At 34.2% G+C, this 18072-nt stretch overlaps 1 pseudogene; it reads left to right on the top strand.

Moving 5' to 3' along the window:
• Nucleotides 1-912: 912 nt before the first annotated feature.
• LOC113189642 (afadin- and alpha-actinin-binding protein pseudogene) lies at nt 913-9616 on the top strand (annotated as a pseudogene).
• Nucleotides 9617-18072: the final 8456 nt, after the last annotated feature.

Here is an 18072-nt window from a genome sequence, read left to right as displayed (position 1 = left end):
AAGAATATTAATCGGGTCAGTGTTTAGAAAGGCATGGCATTAGCCCTTCCCAGCCACCAAAGAAACTCTGTAATAAGGGGGATTTGATAATTGATAACTACCTCTTAATTTTCTGCCTTTATATGCCTTAATCTTCCATTTTGTCTTAATATGTCTATCTGTAACAGAGGTTTTTGTATGCAAATGCACTTCAGTTCAAAATCATTACAAAATTCTTCTGTAATTCCCCACTGACCTAACATTTGTTTACTCACATCTACTTGCTGCGTAGGATTGATTTAATGATTAAGTGAGATGATATACAAGAGTTCTTATTAAATATTCAATATAATTTATCTATAATTAATAGTAAAATATTCATATATAAATGAGAAATCAAAGAAAAAATTACTTAGATAGCCAATTCTGACTTAAGATGAAAAATAAGACCAACATATCAAATGCTGCAGGAAGATCATTTTCTCCTTTGCATTTTTTTCAATTCTGCTCTAATGACATTTGGAAAAACAGGTCATGGGTTTATTTTACATGACTAAATTGATCACGTCTCCTGCATCTATGCCAAGTTCCCATGATTTTGTTTTTCCATATGGAAATAGTCTCTAGTATCAAAATTTAGAAGTAATCAACGCCAAAGTCCTCTATAAAACTTTATTTGATAAACTTTAAAGACAACTGTAGTGGTTTATGCCACCAAATATATTTTCTGAAGAAGTAAGGTAAATTTAGAATACATTTTGTAAATTTTTTTTTGTTTTTTCCCCCTTATATCAAGAAGGTGTCATTTGAAATCTTGGATGAATCATGTGTCATTGCTGAATGGCAAGATAATGGTCTTATGTTAGTAAAGAGAGAGATATAAATGATGTCTTGCAAAGTAATAACAGAAGATTGCTTAACAGGTATGCGAAAATGGCACTAATGCTTACAGATGAAAACGTACCATGACAGCAATCTGTTAGGACATGGTGCTACTTGAGGAAGGCACATATGCTCCTTCAGTGATGTTTTAATTCCCTATGAACACTGTATGCCTATGAGTTTGTGTAGGATTTGTAAACATGGAATAATAATAGTTTCTGATCATTCTAATATAGAGTTCATATGAGTTAATACTCATTATCTCATTTATTTCATATAAAAACTGTGCCCTTGGTATCCATGGAAAAGGAGGTAGAATGTGAGAGACCAAGTTATATGTTCAGGGTCACATCAGTAAATGATGGGTGGATTTATCTCATCAAACTCTGTTTTTTTTTCCAATATATAACAATCTGTTTTTAACCATAGAATAATCTGTTCTCCATAAACATACATTTGGAATAAACTTATATCTGCACTGTGTCACATTTTTACATTTTTCAAATATTAACATAAAGCATTTTTTTTTCTCTCAGAAGGATTTGAAATGTGATTTTTCTGATGACCAGGTTGCTTTGTTCTTTCAAAAGAATATTATTGGGAGACAGGACACAGCAATTTTCTATGCTATGCCTTTGGGTTTATAACATAATACTCAGATGAGCTTAATGTTCTATAAATGTGCTTTTTGGTGGACAAAAGTGATGAAACCATTGTATGGCTATATTAGACATAACAGTGGCTTTTTATTTGTCCAAAGGAAACCATATAGTGATTTTTTCATTTTTTAAAAAGATATTTATTTTCTATTTCAATTTTTATTTTTATGTTATAAGGGAACTTGATAAATATCCACTCATGTATGTTATATGCAATATATTCACCTAGCCTTTTGGAACTTTATAAGGTTGTCTCAAATCATTAGGTTTATAGTCTGATAAAATATTCTGATTCATAAACTATATAATACTAAGTCAGATGAGATAAGATTATTTACATTGTTCTATTGACACTTTACAAAATTAAAACCACTGTATTACAACTTATTGAAGACTTATAAGGCACTTGTTCATTTTTGTTCCTTAGATGAAAACCTAATAGTATACTATATTTAGACACATTAGGACAATTTGAGTTCAATGTTAATGCAAAGAGAAAGTTTACTTAACACTGAAGTCATGCTCAATATGTCATTTATGTTGAGTTTCTGTTCATATGAAATATTAAGTCAAGATTTTTCAAAACTTTTGCACATATTTGGGTTTTTATACTAATATAGTTTTGCATACTTTGTCCATCCAGCTATTTATCATTCTATCATCTATGTATTATTTTGAATGTTATCTTAAGGTTATAACATGCTTATGATGTTAATCTCTATGCTTTGGTTTTGATGGTAATGATAACAGAAAAAGGAACAAAAGATTGACTGAAATTTTCCTTGCAAAAATCATATGACTGCACTTGGAGAAGGGAAATTAGTAGATTATGGATAAATGGGCATTATTTATCAAGATTTATAGAATCCTTGGTTAATTTCTCCATGCTGTGTGCTTTCCTCCCCCTTGTCCCCCCCTTCACCTCTTCTTCTTCCTCCTCCTCTTCTTCTCTTTCTCCTTCCTTCCTTCCTTTTTTTTTTATTGTTGGTCGTTCAAAACATTACATAGTTCTTAATACATCATATTTCGCAGTTTGATTTAAGTGGGTTATGAACTCCCAATTTTACCCCGTATACAGATTGCTGTATCACATCAGTTACCCTTCCATTGATTGACATATTGCCTTTCTCGTGTCTGATGTATTCTGCTGTCTGTCCTATTCTCTACTATCCCCCCTCCCCTCCCCTCCCCTCCCCTCCCCTTTTCTCTCTCTACCCCTTCTACTGTAAATCATTTCTTCCATTTGTATTATCTTGTCTTGCCCCTCCTTTCCTCTTATATGTCATTTTGTATAACCCTGAGGATCGCCTTCCATTTCCATGCAATTTCCCTTCTCACTCCCTTTCCCTCCCACCTCTCATCCCTGTTTAATGTAAATTTTCTTCTCAAGCTCTTCATCCCTACCCTGTCCTTGTTTATTCCCCTTATATCAAAGGAGTCATTTGGTATTTGTTTTTTAAAGATTGACTAGCTTCACTTAGCATAATCTGCTCTAATGCCATCCATTTCCCTCCAAATTCTATGATTTTGTCATTTTAAAAAAGTTTTATTGTTTTTCTAACAAAAGAGAAACACAGCCGACCCCTGTCCCAAAGGCTGTGATTCTGCCCATCAGCAGAAACAGGGAGCTTTTAAAGAGGTGACTCAAAGGCTACATTCCACCTATTCTCTGTTGGAGTTGCAATTCATTTGTTAATTTGGGAGATAGTCATTTCTGAGATCTTCTGGTAACATCCCCCAAGTGTGGTCTACTTCATTCCTCTGGTAGATGTGTTTCAAGGACAGATAAATCTGCCTAAAATGGGGAAGAAAGGTAATTCTGTTTCCCCTGAGATTAGGAATGGGGAGAAATTAGTAGCAGGGACAGAGAAAGAGAAAGAAACATGATTATTTTTAAAATAAGTTATATTCATGTATGTATTTGTCAAAATGGATTCTACTGTCATATATAACTAAAAAGAACAAATAAAATTTAAAAAAAAAATAAGTTGCAGTGGTAGAGCAGCTAGGGCTATGTTCAAAGCATATAGTGGACTACTATTACATTTCCCCACTGTCAATTTCTACATTCTATTTCTATGGAAAAATGGGCAAAAAATATCCCAAGCTGCTAAAGGAGGGCAAGTTGGAGGATGTAACCAGGAACCCCAAATCTTTGTTCTCTGCGGGGCATGGACAGTTAAGGGTATTTAGCATCAGAGCAGTGTAGAGGTCCACAGTGGTTGATTATGTGTGACTGGACATTGCATACATAGGGCAGTGATCATACAGACAGCCAGAGTTGTCTTGATTTTTCTGAATTCCATTCAGGGAGAGAACTCAGGAGTTCCCTGAGGCAAAAGGAGCTTGGTAGCTGCTGGGATGGTCCCTCAGTCCCTCCCTTTCCTCACAGGACTAGGTCCTCTGGTTCCACCTGAAGCAAACTTAACCTGTCTTTAACTCTCCAGCAGTTGGTTCTCAATTAGTTTGCCAGTTACCTTACATCCTGAGCATGGAAGTGGGGTTCCTTGGAGTGCCAGGCCTGCCCAAGAAAGCTGGAGCTGGGGCTGCTCTTGGGTCCCATCTAGGGTGCTAAATTTGTCATGGAAAGCTCAGTCCTTGTCCCCAGTGCCAATTCAGTAATGAGGATGCAACTTTTAGAAAAAGGAAAAAAGAGTTTTATTGCTTTGCTAGCGAAGGAGAAACATAGGGGACTCCTATCCCAAAGGCTGTGATACATCCCTTCTTCCTTTCTTCCCTTCTTCGTTTCTTTTCGTCATACTGGGGATTGAATTCAGAGTGCTGTACCACTTAGCTATATCCCCGACCTGTTTCATTTTTGATTTTGAGAAAGGCTCTCACTAAATTTCCCAGACTGGCTTCAAATTTGTGATCTCCTGCCTCACTGTCCTGAGTGGATGGGATTACAGACATGTGCCACCATGCCCAGCCCACCTATATTTTTCTAAGCGAAAAAAGCCTGACTGAATAAAAGCAATTTTCTGTTGACAGACATTCTTTGGCTCTCAAGGCAAAGAAACAAATCTGTGCAGAGTGGTATGAGATACTGCTGAGTCAGCCACCCTGTGATTGTGCTGAGGAAGGGTGGATGGTGGGCAGATGTCAAAGATTCCATGGGTGGTGAATGACAAGTAGGTATAAACTGAGTTTTAAAGACTAATTTTCATGGCAGAGATACAGAAAAGAGTGTTTTAGGCACAGAAAATAAGCATACCCTATGACATGGACATTGTGTTAAGGGAGAAAAACAGCAATTATATTTGACTTCTGAACTTTCTATGTGTTTGCAGATAGAGAAAAATTTTGATCCATTAGATAAAAATTGGACTTGTATCCTATAGTCTCAAATAATATACCAAGGAGAAACATAATTTAGTAGGATTTTTTTTCCATAATCCCCAGAAGAATTCTTACCAGGTTGTTTTATCAGAAGTGGGATAGGCAGTGGATATAGAAAATCATTCTTCCTATTACAAAGATAATCATCACTTTTAAACCTTTTAATTTAAAACTTTTAAAAATCACTTTTAAAACTTTCATTGGTCTACTTTTAAAGTAAAATATTCTAAGATGTGTATTTTTTTTTTTTTGTATTGGGTTTTGAACCCAGTGATGCATTATCACTGAGCTGTATCACCAGTCCTTTTAATCTTTTAAGACAGGGTCTCCCTAAGTTGTTAAGGGCCTCGATAAATTGCTGAGGCTGGCCTCCAACTTGCAATCTTTTTGCCTCAGTTTTCTGAGTCTCCAGGATTATGGATGTGAGTCACTATGCACACAGTTCCAGGAATGTTGTTTAAGTAATTAAATGGATGGGCATGCCTAAAGCTACAGTATTCTAATCTGTATCTTTATTGGCTGTGTAACACCTCTCTCTGATAGATAATGAAGCAAATTGCAATCCAGATTTTACCATTTCCTGTTAAATCTTAAGTTGTTCATGTCTCTGAACCTCAGTGTCTTCATATGTAATTTGAAGGAATGATGGATATGTTTTTGCACTCTTGTTTTCAGAACAAAATGAGGGTTCTCTTTTAATGCATTGGAATGGTGGTACTTGATAAATATAGTTGCTATTTCATTTGAGAAATGAGTTTTTTATTTTAGATCATTCATTTATGTGTATTCACATCAGTAGATATATAGGTGAAAGTAAGTGAGTTATACAATGTCATATATCCATCAAAGTTTTGCCCATCAAGTCTTAAAAACATTTGTATTACAACGCATACTAGGAGATGAGTAGTGACAAAACTAATCTATGGGCCATCTTTTTCAAAATTTTAGGATATTGATATCTCCACCACTTGTGTTTGCATATCTAAAACATTTCAGTAAATTCATTCTATAGCTTTTTACTTCAACACATAAATAATAGATTTACCTTTTAAAAAATGAACGGAATCTGACAAATAATGAAAATAAATAAAATAAATAATAAGAAAACGAATACAACTAAATTCTATGATCAGATGATTTTAGTTGAAAAAAGTTTGCATTACGTATATCATTCACATTAGAGACTGTGTAAAATGCTAGTTGTCAATACACTTCTGGGCCCACCATTGACCCACCATTTCTACTTGGTATTTGGGTGATGATAAGAGACTGGCAGTCATGAAAATGTACACTCAGATCTCCTGCAGGAGGTTAATTGATTGATATTCCCAAATACTACCCCTCTGGATGTACCACTATGTCACTTTGAGGCCATGCTTCCTGAGGGCTCTTCTTAAAGACTGAGAATGGTAGGGGAATTAAGGCAGGTCCATTCTGGCAAGACTTGTTCTTCTGATGAAGATCTTTAGCTAGCAGACCTTAAATCCTCTGGCTGAAACTTTCTAGCACCAGTGGAATCCTACTGGGTCCTCTTGCCTCCTTTTTCTCTTTCTTATAGTCAGATCTTCAGGGCCCTCTGAAGTTTCCCCTAACTTCTTCTGCTCTCTCCTGCCAATAAATCTCCTGAAATTCTAGTCTCTTCTTGATGGGTAAACTAATCTCTTTTAGTTTCACTTTTCTCATCTGCATTTTTAACATAAATAATACCTCACCTGCCTGTCTTACCAGGCTATCAGGAACAAGTATTAGAATATGCAATAAAAGCACTGAAAATTATAAATCATTATAAACTACTTTCATAAATTATTTTCTCTAGCAACTTTGGTCCTGTAATCAATTTTCTTTTTTATTTCTCAAGGCTAAGAACTTTTTTTTTTTTTTTGGCGCTAGTTATTGTAAGAAAGTTCAGTCTCAATTCATCTGTTTCTATATGTTGAAATAATATTAGACCCAATCTTGCTATACTCTGAGAGTCTATTCATGACAGAGAAAAATTTATCATAAAGCAGGCATGTCTTGGAAACCATCCAAGGAAGGGTATTAACTACTTAAATTTCAAAATGACCTTATCAATAAACCTTTCTGGAAGTTGTCCTCACAGTATGAAATCCAACAATAGAGCCATACTAAGCATTATAATAATTTAGGGAAATTGCATAATATGTGCATTTATTGTAGGAAACAACTATGGAAGAAGTAGGGGAAGAAGAAACCCTCACTTCATCACACTCCCAATAATATTGACACATGGTATAAATTTCACAAATTAATCCATTTTAGAAAACAGCCTATTTTCCAGGCTTCTTTCAGGGCTGAGATGAGGCAAGAAGCAGAAAGGCCAATGTTGACTTTGGGAGAATAACATTAATTTAGTTCTCATAGTGTTTGTCTCACTGCACAACCTGCACTAAGTATCACTATTATATACACCTATTTGTGGCAAAGCACCTGTGTTTATTCTAAGTCTTAATTTTATGAACAACCTTGGGTGAATCACTCAATTGCTCTTCATTTTAGATATCTCTTGAGTTGGGTATATAACTTCCTCAATTAATGATAGTATTTTCTATCTTTCATAGAGTAATGGTACTGTTTAATTACAAATTTATGAAAGCATCAGGGAAAGCATTTTAGTATTCATAATCAAACATCCCTAATTTTTAGATTCTTCCACTTAAGAGGAGGCCTTAAAAGATGGCCACTATTTCAATAGTGGAACAGATTATCATAGTGTAGAAAAGATGGTCTGGAGTCAAACATGCCCTAAGTCAAGTCAAGGGTCTCATATTTTCTAATGAATTGGCCTGGTTATTTGACTTGTTTGAGGTTTTGGGTAATATTAACTCCTTTTTCAGATTTTGTGGGAAGGTTTCAATAAGATAATTACTAAAAACACATTGTAATGCAAACAGTTTTCATTCCTTTCAATGAAACATCAATGCAGAACTTTTATGGATGCTTGCTCATCTGAAGCCCAGTCTTCCAGATGTTTGTATCACATTGAAAGAGTCCCCAGAGGGTCCTGCCCCACCTGTACAGGCCTGTTACAGATCCAGTTCCATCTACAGAAAGCAAAAATCTCTCTCAAAAGGAAAGATGAATCCTTCAAGTTTATACTCACCACAAGTGCTATGTTCTTCAATACCTTTATCAAAAAATGTGCACAGCTTTTTCAGTGCCTTCTGCGCAGAAAAGAATGGTGAACAAAGTATTTCATATCTTGGTAGGAATTGACCACTTTTGGTTTTCCTTCATTAAATGAAGAATCCCAAAGTAAAGAGAGAATTAAATATAGTTACTATTTAAAATTATCTGAATGAGTTACTTGTACTTCAGCAGAAGAATGTTCTAGCTCTGGAAAATGTGGGAACAGAATCGAAACTGGGAGTCGATAGGGACTATCTACAGAACTGCTAAGCAAAACTTAGAGCACAGCAGGAAGGCAAATGATTGAGCTTCAAGAGATCCAGTTAAAAGTGTAAGAATAGGAATTTGCCTCAGATCCTGAAAAATGAGTAAGATGAAGTACAAAAATCACAAAATATCATTTCAATTTGAGCTAGTCAGTATAATCATGATATATAGAGAAAAGAACATGAACTTGATAAATTAAAGGAATTTCTACATCAACTTGTTATGACCAAGATAAATAAAAAATATCCATGAATGTTTTAAATTATATGGGGGAAGCTAATGGAAAAATAGGATCCCAGAGGATGGGTAAAATGGAGGCCAGGAAAGGAGATGAAATGTATAAAATTTTCGGTGATTATAAGCATTGTCAGAAACTAATCGTAATGGAAAATGCTGAACTCAAGAAGGTTCTTCAGCAAATGAAATAGGTAATGATTTCTCTTCTTTCTCCCCAAAAGAAGGAACTTAGAGAAAGAGAAGATGAAAGTGCTGGAACTGTTATCTCTGATGTTGAAGATACTGGAGGACTAACCAGATAGTATGTGGGACATTTCCTGTGAAACTATGAGAGAGCGCTTATATACGGCATCAGCAAACAGTGGAGGACTTTGAAAAGTCATGTAGGAAAAAACTTGATAACCAAGTTGCAAAGGTACACTTGGAAGGCTTAAATGATGAAGATGTGATATCACATCTTGATATTGAACTTGAACAGGAAACTGAGCAACTGAAGTTAGAAATTATTCGGCAATGTCAAGGAATAATTAAAACTTAGCAGCCACTGACTACTGCTTGTGATGCAGATACCACTTCACTATGACCAGACTTGTTTGTTGGAAGAAAAGAAACACCTCAAAGAACAATGGTCCCTTTTTTAGGGAGAGAAAGAGAACAGAGGAAAGAAAAGGAATTTTGAGAGAGAAAGACAAAGCTTTACAGAAGCTGCTGTATATCTAGGATTAGAGTAAAGGAAGAAAAAAAAAACAATTTGGATAAAGCAGAAGTTTTTAAATAAATCTACCTTTGACCACCAGAACTCAGAAAATGGGAAACTTTTCAGTGTCTTCTCAGGCAGTTCTGATTCGGACAGTCTTATAGTACACTCAAGGCTACAGCGAAAGAAGCCTCACAGTGTGTCTAATCGGTCTCCAATTTGTACATCAAAGCTGACTCAATCCTTTCCTGCTTCACCTTCTACTTCAGACTTCTGCCAGACACATTTCTGTTTGTCTGAACACAGTTCAATCAATGTACTTAATATAACTCTGGAAGAAACTAAACCAAATCAGGTTGGAAGAGAATGTACAAATCTGAAGTGGAGCGTGGCGTCAAGACCCAGGTGACAGGAACGTGCTCCTTGCCCTATACAAATTCTCATATAGAAAAAAGATGACTTATCTTAGACATGAGGAAGGAAATTTTTTCATTAACATGTTCATGAAATTCACATCTAAGTTGAAACTTAGGGTATGTCATAAAGTCAGTCATCTCTAATAATTTCAGATGGAATTATGGAATTGTTTGTTTGGACTTCCCTATCTTCCCCCAAAGATCTGAAATGCTATGTCTATGTAAAAAGTTGTAAGACCTTTGAATATCTATTTTTAGTAACAGAAACATCTGGTACTGTGAATAAAGGATGATATAGATGTTTGGATGGAAACAAAAGCATTAGAATGAGTTTCCTCTGCATAGGTATTAAAAATAGCACTTTTAGGAAAATGATTATTGTAAATGTTTATTTTTTGTCCCTAATATAGTTGGCACTGGAAGTGTAGCCTTTACTTGGATGTATACTATAGATTTTAAACAAAGCAAGTCCTATATTTATTATGTTTAGTGTGGTTTTGGAATTATCTCTTTCATATATTTGAAATGAAATGTATGTACATTTTGTAAAGAGATGTACATAATTGTGTTAAGAGGCTTTAATGGGCTGGGGCTGTAGCTCAGTAGCAGAGCACTTGCCTAGCATGTGTGAGGAGGCACTGGGTTCCATCCTTAGCACCACATAAAAAAATAAAATAAAGGCACACTGTCCATCTACAACTATTAAAAATTTTAAAAAGAGGCTTTAAGACTTAAAAACTTCACACACCACAAATATAGTAAAATTTTTAGTGGTATTCTATTAACAGATGCATTAGCATCATTGCCACATTTCATGTTGCATTCAAGGTTTTTTTTTTTTTTTAAATTCATCTGGGCAATAAATATTTGAAAGCTTAAAAAAAAAGAAATAAGCTCTTAAAAGATGTTTGCAGACTTGTAAAATATATCTAAAAGTATTGAAATAACCTGATACTTAGAACAATTTTAACTCATTGGAAGCTGTATAAATAGCATAAAATTGTGTTTAGGATACTGGTTATTTTTCTGGAGGCCACTTGCTCAATGTCTGGTTTTCAATTGCTTTGTCAACAAAACATATGTCATAATAATAATTTCATGAGGGCTTTAGAAAATTCAGTGGCAGGTTACATAGGAGATGTTTAACATATGGCAAGGTACAAAGTCAACATAATTATTTTTGATAAAAATTTGATCTGGAAGAAGATGAAATTTTTATTGTCTAAAGATTAAATATAGTCAAGTAGATTAGAAAATTACATTAGAAACTACATTAGAAAATTAGAACAAAAATTGATAAAATCAAGCAGTTGCTCTAATTGAAAGATAAGGGCATGTGGCATAAGGAAGGTTGATTGAAATGGAAATATATTGGTACCTTGCTGCAAAATATATGAAATGGGAAAGCTAATTCTAAATGAAATTTGAGTTAACAAGCAACTCCAAAATTTTTACCTTCTAGATAGCCAACTTTTCAGCTCTGGAAACCATTATCTGACTAAGGAAATGGAAATCTAACAGGATTCTCAAGATGCAAACCCAAACACCTTACTTTGTCCCTAAACCCATACTTGCCATTGACTTTCCCCCTTCTCAAAGAAAAATGTCCAATTAGCTATAGCTGAATTTTTTTGTTTTACTTGCATACTTGGTGATTGTCCATGTTCTCTTGCCAGATTAGCTCTACATTTCAAGAGGGTAGAGATTTTTTTCTGTTTTGTTTACTGCTTTAATACCAGTCTCTAGAACTTCTTCATAACATGGAAGATTATAGTGAATATTTGTTGAGTGAATGGATGATACAGAACATAGTTTCCTTACTTAGAAGAATATGATTAAAAAAAAATCTTGCCACAGCACTGTATGGGCACAGAGCAGTAATGGAGACTGAATTAATAAGTAGGGCTATGAGGAAAAGGAAAAAAGGAATGAGGTTTTGTTTGACCTAATGTCTGTGAAATAGCATATGATTATCTGATTTGTTAGCAAATGTGTTCCGACTCTGTGGTGAACAAAATGTGAAGAGATAGTTTTAAATAACAAGATGGGAGGAATCCCTTTTAGGCATACAGATAGGCAACATGGGGTGTCTAAACATTGGAATCACTGAAAATTTCTTTTCTCCAGCCCTAGAAGATGGGTTACACTTTCAATTCGTTTGATAGGTTTTTGGCAGGGTCCTGCCTGGAGGCAGGGTTATGTACTTGGATGCCACATGAGCTCTCCAGCCTAAGGCTCCTTGCCCTGTAAGTCTGTGAATTAACACATCTCTTTGAACAAACTTGTTTGATAGTTTGTGAAAGAAAACAGACTTAAATAGCAGTTTGGTAAAATGTGAACACATGGAAAACAAATTTTTTTTTAATAGAGAAATCAGGAAAATCTCCAGAGTAGACCATCAATTATATCCACAGACACAGACAAATGACTTCCCAAATATAATCTCAGAGTGACCTGTTCTTTTCTACATCTACCAGTTTAAACACTCAGGCATTTGAATCCAAACATGTAATTGATATAAAGGAGCAATGACTGGAAGCGAACATGGTTTCCAAAGGAAATGGATATTTTTGCCATAATTGTGACATTTTTGATGACACAGATTTAGACATGTATTCAACCTCGTCTGAATATGGATGGTGCAAAGATTTGAATCAACTAAACTTTCAGAGAGAAAATCTGCAATCTGGAAACCTTCAAAGGACCAAGTTGCTCTATGACCTCAGAAAGCATTATAGTTTCTTCTAGACTGGCTTTATTGCTTAACCTGCTTACTCTATGTAGGTTCTGTCCCTGTGTTCAAGGAAAATTTCTCTTCTGAATGATGGGTTATTGCAATAGCTTTCCCTTCTATGTTCTGGTTTTTAAAACAGTTTTTAAGAGCACCTGAATCAGTCTGGCCCAAGGGCCACATTGCGTCTATAAATTGAAATGTCCTTGAGTGATCAGACTCAGGAATATTCTAAAAATGGTCTCCCATTTGAATTCTAATTTAGAGTGCTGCTGTAGACACCAGCTTTGGGTGAGCCAGCTCAGCATGTGTCCCTACTATTTAATGTCAGCCTATGACTATTCTTAGCCTTGACACCTCCAAACAGTTTTACCAGAATGAACAGATTTCTCCAACCCATCACATTTTCTATCCATTGAGTTGCAGATGGAAGAGGATAAAAAGGATACATATATGAAAGGGAACTGGTACACGTTTCCTCCACCCTCAAGAGCTAATCTCAGCAACTGAGCTAGTGTCAGTTGCATGTGAAAATAGGCTTTTATTTTTTTATTTTTTTTTCCCCATGCTGGGTTCTGGAGAAATGAAACACTGGGAAGACAATGATGTATCTCTGCCAGCTTTGGGTCTTTAGCTAGCCAAGTTGGCAGATACTTAACATCATGGAAAGACTTTCTAGCTAAAGAGGAAGGACAACTATAAAGAAATCAAAGTAAATGGTTATTGACATTTTTGGAGGGCAGGAAAATCCGTTTTGAAATGGGAGTTAATTGGTGGTATAGAGTATGAAAAAATTATCTGCATATTTTCTGAAGTACATTCTGAGAAACACTACTGCCCACAGAATCTCAGTGAATGAAGAACAGGAAATTGAACTGTTGATTTTCCATTTTTGTCAAGCTCTGAGAGGCTGACTACTTCACATGGGGGATTTTTCTTTTCCTTTTTTGGGTAGGGGTTGCTTGTCAAGTAGAGTAACTCTCCAAAATGTCAGGGAAATATCCAGACATACTTGAGGTGGGGAACATCTTAGAAGGAGGGAATCCTTCTACCCCACTCCATTCCTCTACTCCCTTTGTTATTTCATATGGGTTAGACTTGGGACTTCAACCCCTCATCCCACAGGGAAAACTGGGGGTGAGAAGTACAAGGTCACATTTGAGTGTAGAGTTTGAGTAAATTATCATCCTCCCAGGAAAAGTTAGGGTGGGGGAAGATTGAAGTAAAAGTGAGTTTGCAGAAAGAGAGGAAGAAAGAAAAATGGGAAGAAGAATTTGTGTCAAGGCCAGGAGTCTTATGGAAGTAATTTCTGGAATGATTTTTCACCTGCTTGAAATTGGAAGACAATTAAGTCCCTGAAAAATATTGGCATGCCATTTACCTTCAATCTCATCTTACAAATGAGAAAATTACCACCTCCATCTCCTACTTGTGTTGGAGTCCCTAGAAAACATTCAGAGCCATAGACTTAGTTTTTCAGAGCCCTGGTTGCACTTGATATTGTTTTTCCCCCCTTTTTCTAGAATAGTTCTTGAATCTGTGTAGCATGTGTAGCATTCGTACCTTTTCATAGAATCTTAGCCCAGGGAGTGAAAGCACTAGTTCAAGATCATTTGAGCGAAGTCAGTGATGGAACCAGGGCTTTTACTTTCTGTGAAGCCATTGCTAAACTGTGTTCATGTCTTTTTTACCTTCAACAGCTTTCGCAGTATAATCATACTGTCTACCAGGGTTCCTCTGTACTTCCTGATGCCAGGTTCCCAGCAATTATAAATAAAGAATGAAGAGTGTTGGTGAATGGAACTTTGATTTGTACAGTGATTCCTGGCTCGGTGGTCTCATTCAGTCTTTGCTTGTTGTGTTGATTCAGTTTTCAAATCAATAAGTTCTGGTGTCTCTAAGATATGACAGTAAGTTTTAGAATGAGTTGTTTTGTTCTTAATAGAACAACAAAATCTGGTCCTCATTTGTTGATAAGTGTAGGAAACGAATAATGTAAAATTTGAAAGAGTCAGACTTTTAGAAAACAAACAGAAATGAATTCAATTTCTACAATTCCCTGATATATGTGCATGTAAAATTATGATGGAAAGGTAGAAGATTATAGCAATTTTATAAGAGATAGGCATTTTTCCTATTCAAAGCTAGAAATTGCATATAGTTCTTATGTATTGGAGAAGTGTAACTATCTCTTTATGTGGAAAAAACATGTTATTTCATTCATACCAAGTTGAATATTTTACTAGTACAGCCTTTCAATGGTTTTTATAACATTTGGACCATGTCCCATTTGTAAAATGTCACTACTAGTTATGTGCAGATCTCACTCACAGATGACTGAATTCTGTTTAAGTACCCCAAACTTTCAGATCCTTGTAGATAAGTACCTTTGATTTTCCAGCCCATACAAATTTTAAAAAGGTTTACTTTCTTCACACATCACATCACCAACTAGACAAGCAGAAAACAAAAACTGAATTTAAAACATAAGAATTATTTTTTGAATTGGTCCTGGATAAGTTGCTAATCTGTGAAGCTGCCTGATAAGAAATAAGTTTCCTTAAAAAACAGGCACAGATAGCAGTGAGATGCAGAAGAAAAAAAGAGGCCCGAAGCAGAGACCTTGAGTACATTTTTTTTGTTGTTGTTTTTAACTATTTTAACCTTCAAGTCATGGGTTCAGCATATTCTATGAGGCATTTCCTACACAAAGGTTTAAGGCCCCAGATCTGCTCGATGATATGGTAAAACCTCATTACCTTGGACTTTTCCTGATTTAGAATTGCTGATCACTCTGATTAGAGATAGGGCTAGCTTAGAAAATTCTTTCTCTCATAGAGGATACTAGAAATGAGATTGCAGAGTGGGTGTTACAAGTTCTTACATCTAAGTAATAAGAAGGGGAAAAGTACAGGAAAAGTATCAGAGGAATGTTTACATTGATTTCTTTATCTGGTGGAATCTTATGCAGTTTCTGCCAATTTTTCCTATTTTAACTAATGTGTTTATATTATTTTATAATGAAATATACAATCATGAAAACAAAATACCCAGAACTTTTGGGAGCATTTTAAGTATTAAAACTGTCTAGCTATTTGCAAACAATTAAGGTATGCATTGAAAATTATTTTGATCTATCACAGCAATTTTTCTTACTCTAATTACTTCATATGAATGAAAATATTATGTTTTCATCTAAGCCTATTATAAACATTCTTACTTTCCCTCAGTGAATATTCATTTATGTAGAATTCATTATAGTCCTAAACCTATAGGAAACAAGATGCTAGAAATAAAAGCACCTTAACCCCAAATTGAGATAGATGAGGGTTTTATGTATGTGTCATCTTGAAACTCTTACAAGTGTGGGTTCTGTTAAATCACATCACAGATTTGGGATCATTTACAATATGAAACCCAATATAGGAATGAATGTTCAAGTAAGGAGAAGGGAGCTAAAGACAGTAATCAATTCATTTAGTGCATGATGACTTAGTATCTGATGGGTGGTTTTGTAACGTTATGAAATCATTACATTTTAACCCTCATCATCTCATTTCTATGATATTTCTATTGTATGTATTTTTAAAACAGTGAATTTAATATATCTGTTTGTATTATTGAGTCACCTCAAATATTTGGTACAAAGATATTTCTAGCAGAATATTTAACTAACAGGACTTATTTATTAATGATGGAGATTTAGTCCTAGAGAATATTTAAAAATTTTTATGTAATCAACCTATCAATCTTTTCATTTGTTTTTAAACGTTTGGTGTCATAGTTGGATAGGTCTTCTTTAGATGGATAAAACGAACACTCTTTATTTTCATTTAATACTCCATATGTTTTATAATTAGATGCTATTATCCATTTGGTATATTTTATAATTTAAGAATTCAATTTATTATTTTACAAATAGCTATCCAGTTGTCTCCTCTACAGTGTTCAAGCAACATGTTCTTTCTAAATTGATACCCACTTACATTATATATTTACGTATTTTCATTAGCATATTTTATCAGTCTGTTTTTTCCCTATATTGGCTGCTCTTTTATAAATTGAGTTTCAAATCTAAAACCCTCATTATAATAGGTGAATGAATGCAGTACCCACCTGGAATATCCAGGTTAAATGAAATGTAAACCTAAACAAAACAAATTGTCTTCAAGTGTTTAAATGGTTGCTTCATATCTTGTTTTTTATTTTGTTCTTTTAAAATTAGTATGTAAGAAAGATGTTTGTCCACACTTGCATGCATAATCTTATGGCTAACAATGATACTTCTTCTGGCTCTGTTTTTGGTAAGGGATGGGCTTGTCATAGAGGGTCTCTGGTGGAGCAGTTTATCCATCATTTCAATGTTCTGGTTCTATACATTTGGAAGTTGAACTGTAAAGCTATGTGCAGAGGCTGTAAGAGCACAGAAAGATGTCATGTTCATTTTTAGTTGTGTAGAAATTGCTGAGACTTATTTTAATAAAGATATAAAAGTAACAATAAATAATCTTCTAGATGTGACTTTATACTTCAAAGAGTTAGAATATGTATATGGACATAGTTGAAATAATTAAGTGGAAATAATATTTTACATTTTAGGCATTACATAGGATTATAGGAAGGAAGAAAGGTATGACGACAGGTAGAAGAAAAACTAATTGCAATGTGAAATATGTGATTTTTGTACATAGAAATCCAATAAAATATTAGAATTAAGTAAGTTTCTTTACATTGCTAGATATAAGGTCAACATAGCAAATCAATTATTTTCTATGTATCAAGAACATAAGATTACCATTTAAAATACTATTAAATATCTAATAACTAGGAATAAAATTTAAAAACATATGATACTACACATCATTACACAGAAATGCACATGTTCATAAATTGGAAAACTGAATCATATTTAGATGTTTTATGACAATTAAATTGTTACCCAAAATATACACATATAGAGTCCAGAAACAGATTTAGATACATAATGACACTTGATATGTAACACATCTCACTGTTACCAGGCATTCAGACTGAAAGCTAGTCATTAAGAGATTGAAATGTTCCTGAGCTATTCCAGAGCATAGAAAAAGATGGGAAACGTAAGCCATTTTGATCTGAGAGAGCATTATCATCTTAATAACAAACTGGTGAGGGGAGATTTTAAAATAAATTAAAAAATACACAAACGGAAAACAATATTGTAGGCCAATCTCGCTTATGAGAAATTCTAAATAAGACATTGACAAATGAAATACAAACATGCACTAAAAATAATTACATCTTGGCCATTTAATGTTTATCCAAGGAATACAAGAAATGATCAGCATCAAGCAATCTGTTCTTATAATCAATAATTAATAGTGATTAAGTAATTATATAATTCTATATATTGTCATTAATAGTCTAAAATTTTCTGTTCTATATGTAAGGTTTTAAAAAATGCTGTCTGGGTCTATTAAATTTATTTTTTCACCTTTTTGAACTACAGAAAATTTATTGTTTTTTTTTTCAAACATTTTCTTATTTCCAATTTTATATTCTTTATGAAATGCCTGTCTTCTGGGTGTTTACACTTCTGTCATTTTTATTCCTTGACCTTATTTTCATATCATCTATTTCTTTTTTTAATTTTACTAAAGCATTTATTTTTTAAACAAAAATATACATTCAATCTTAGATTTATAGCATATAGAAATAATTTATCTGAAGCAATTTGCA

Source organism: Urocitellus parryii, chromosome 4 (assembly GCF_045843805.1).
Source record: "Urocitellus parryii isolate mUroPar1 chromosome 4, mUroPar1.hap1, whole genome shotgun sequence".
Classification (NCBI taxonomy): domain Eukaryota; kingdom Metazoa; phylum Chordata; class Mammalia; order Rodentia; family Sciuridae; genus Urocitellus; species Urocitellus parryii.
This window is presented reverse-complemented; position numbering and strand designations above follow the sequence as displayed.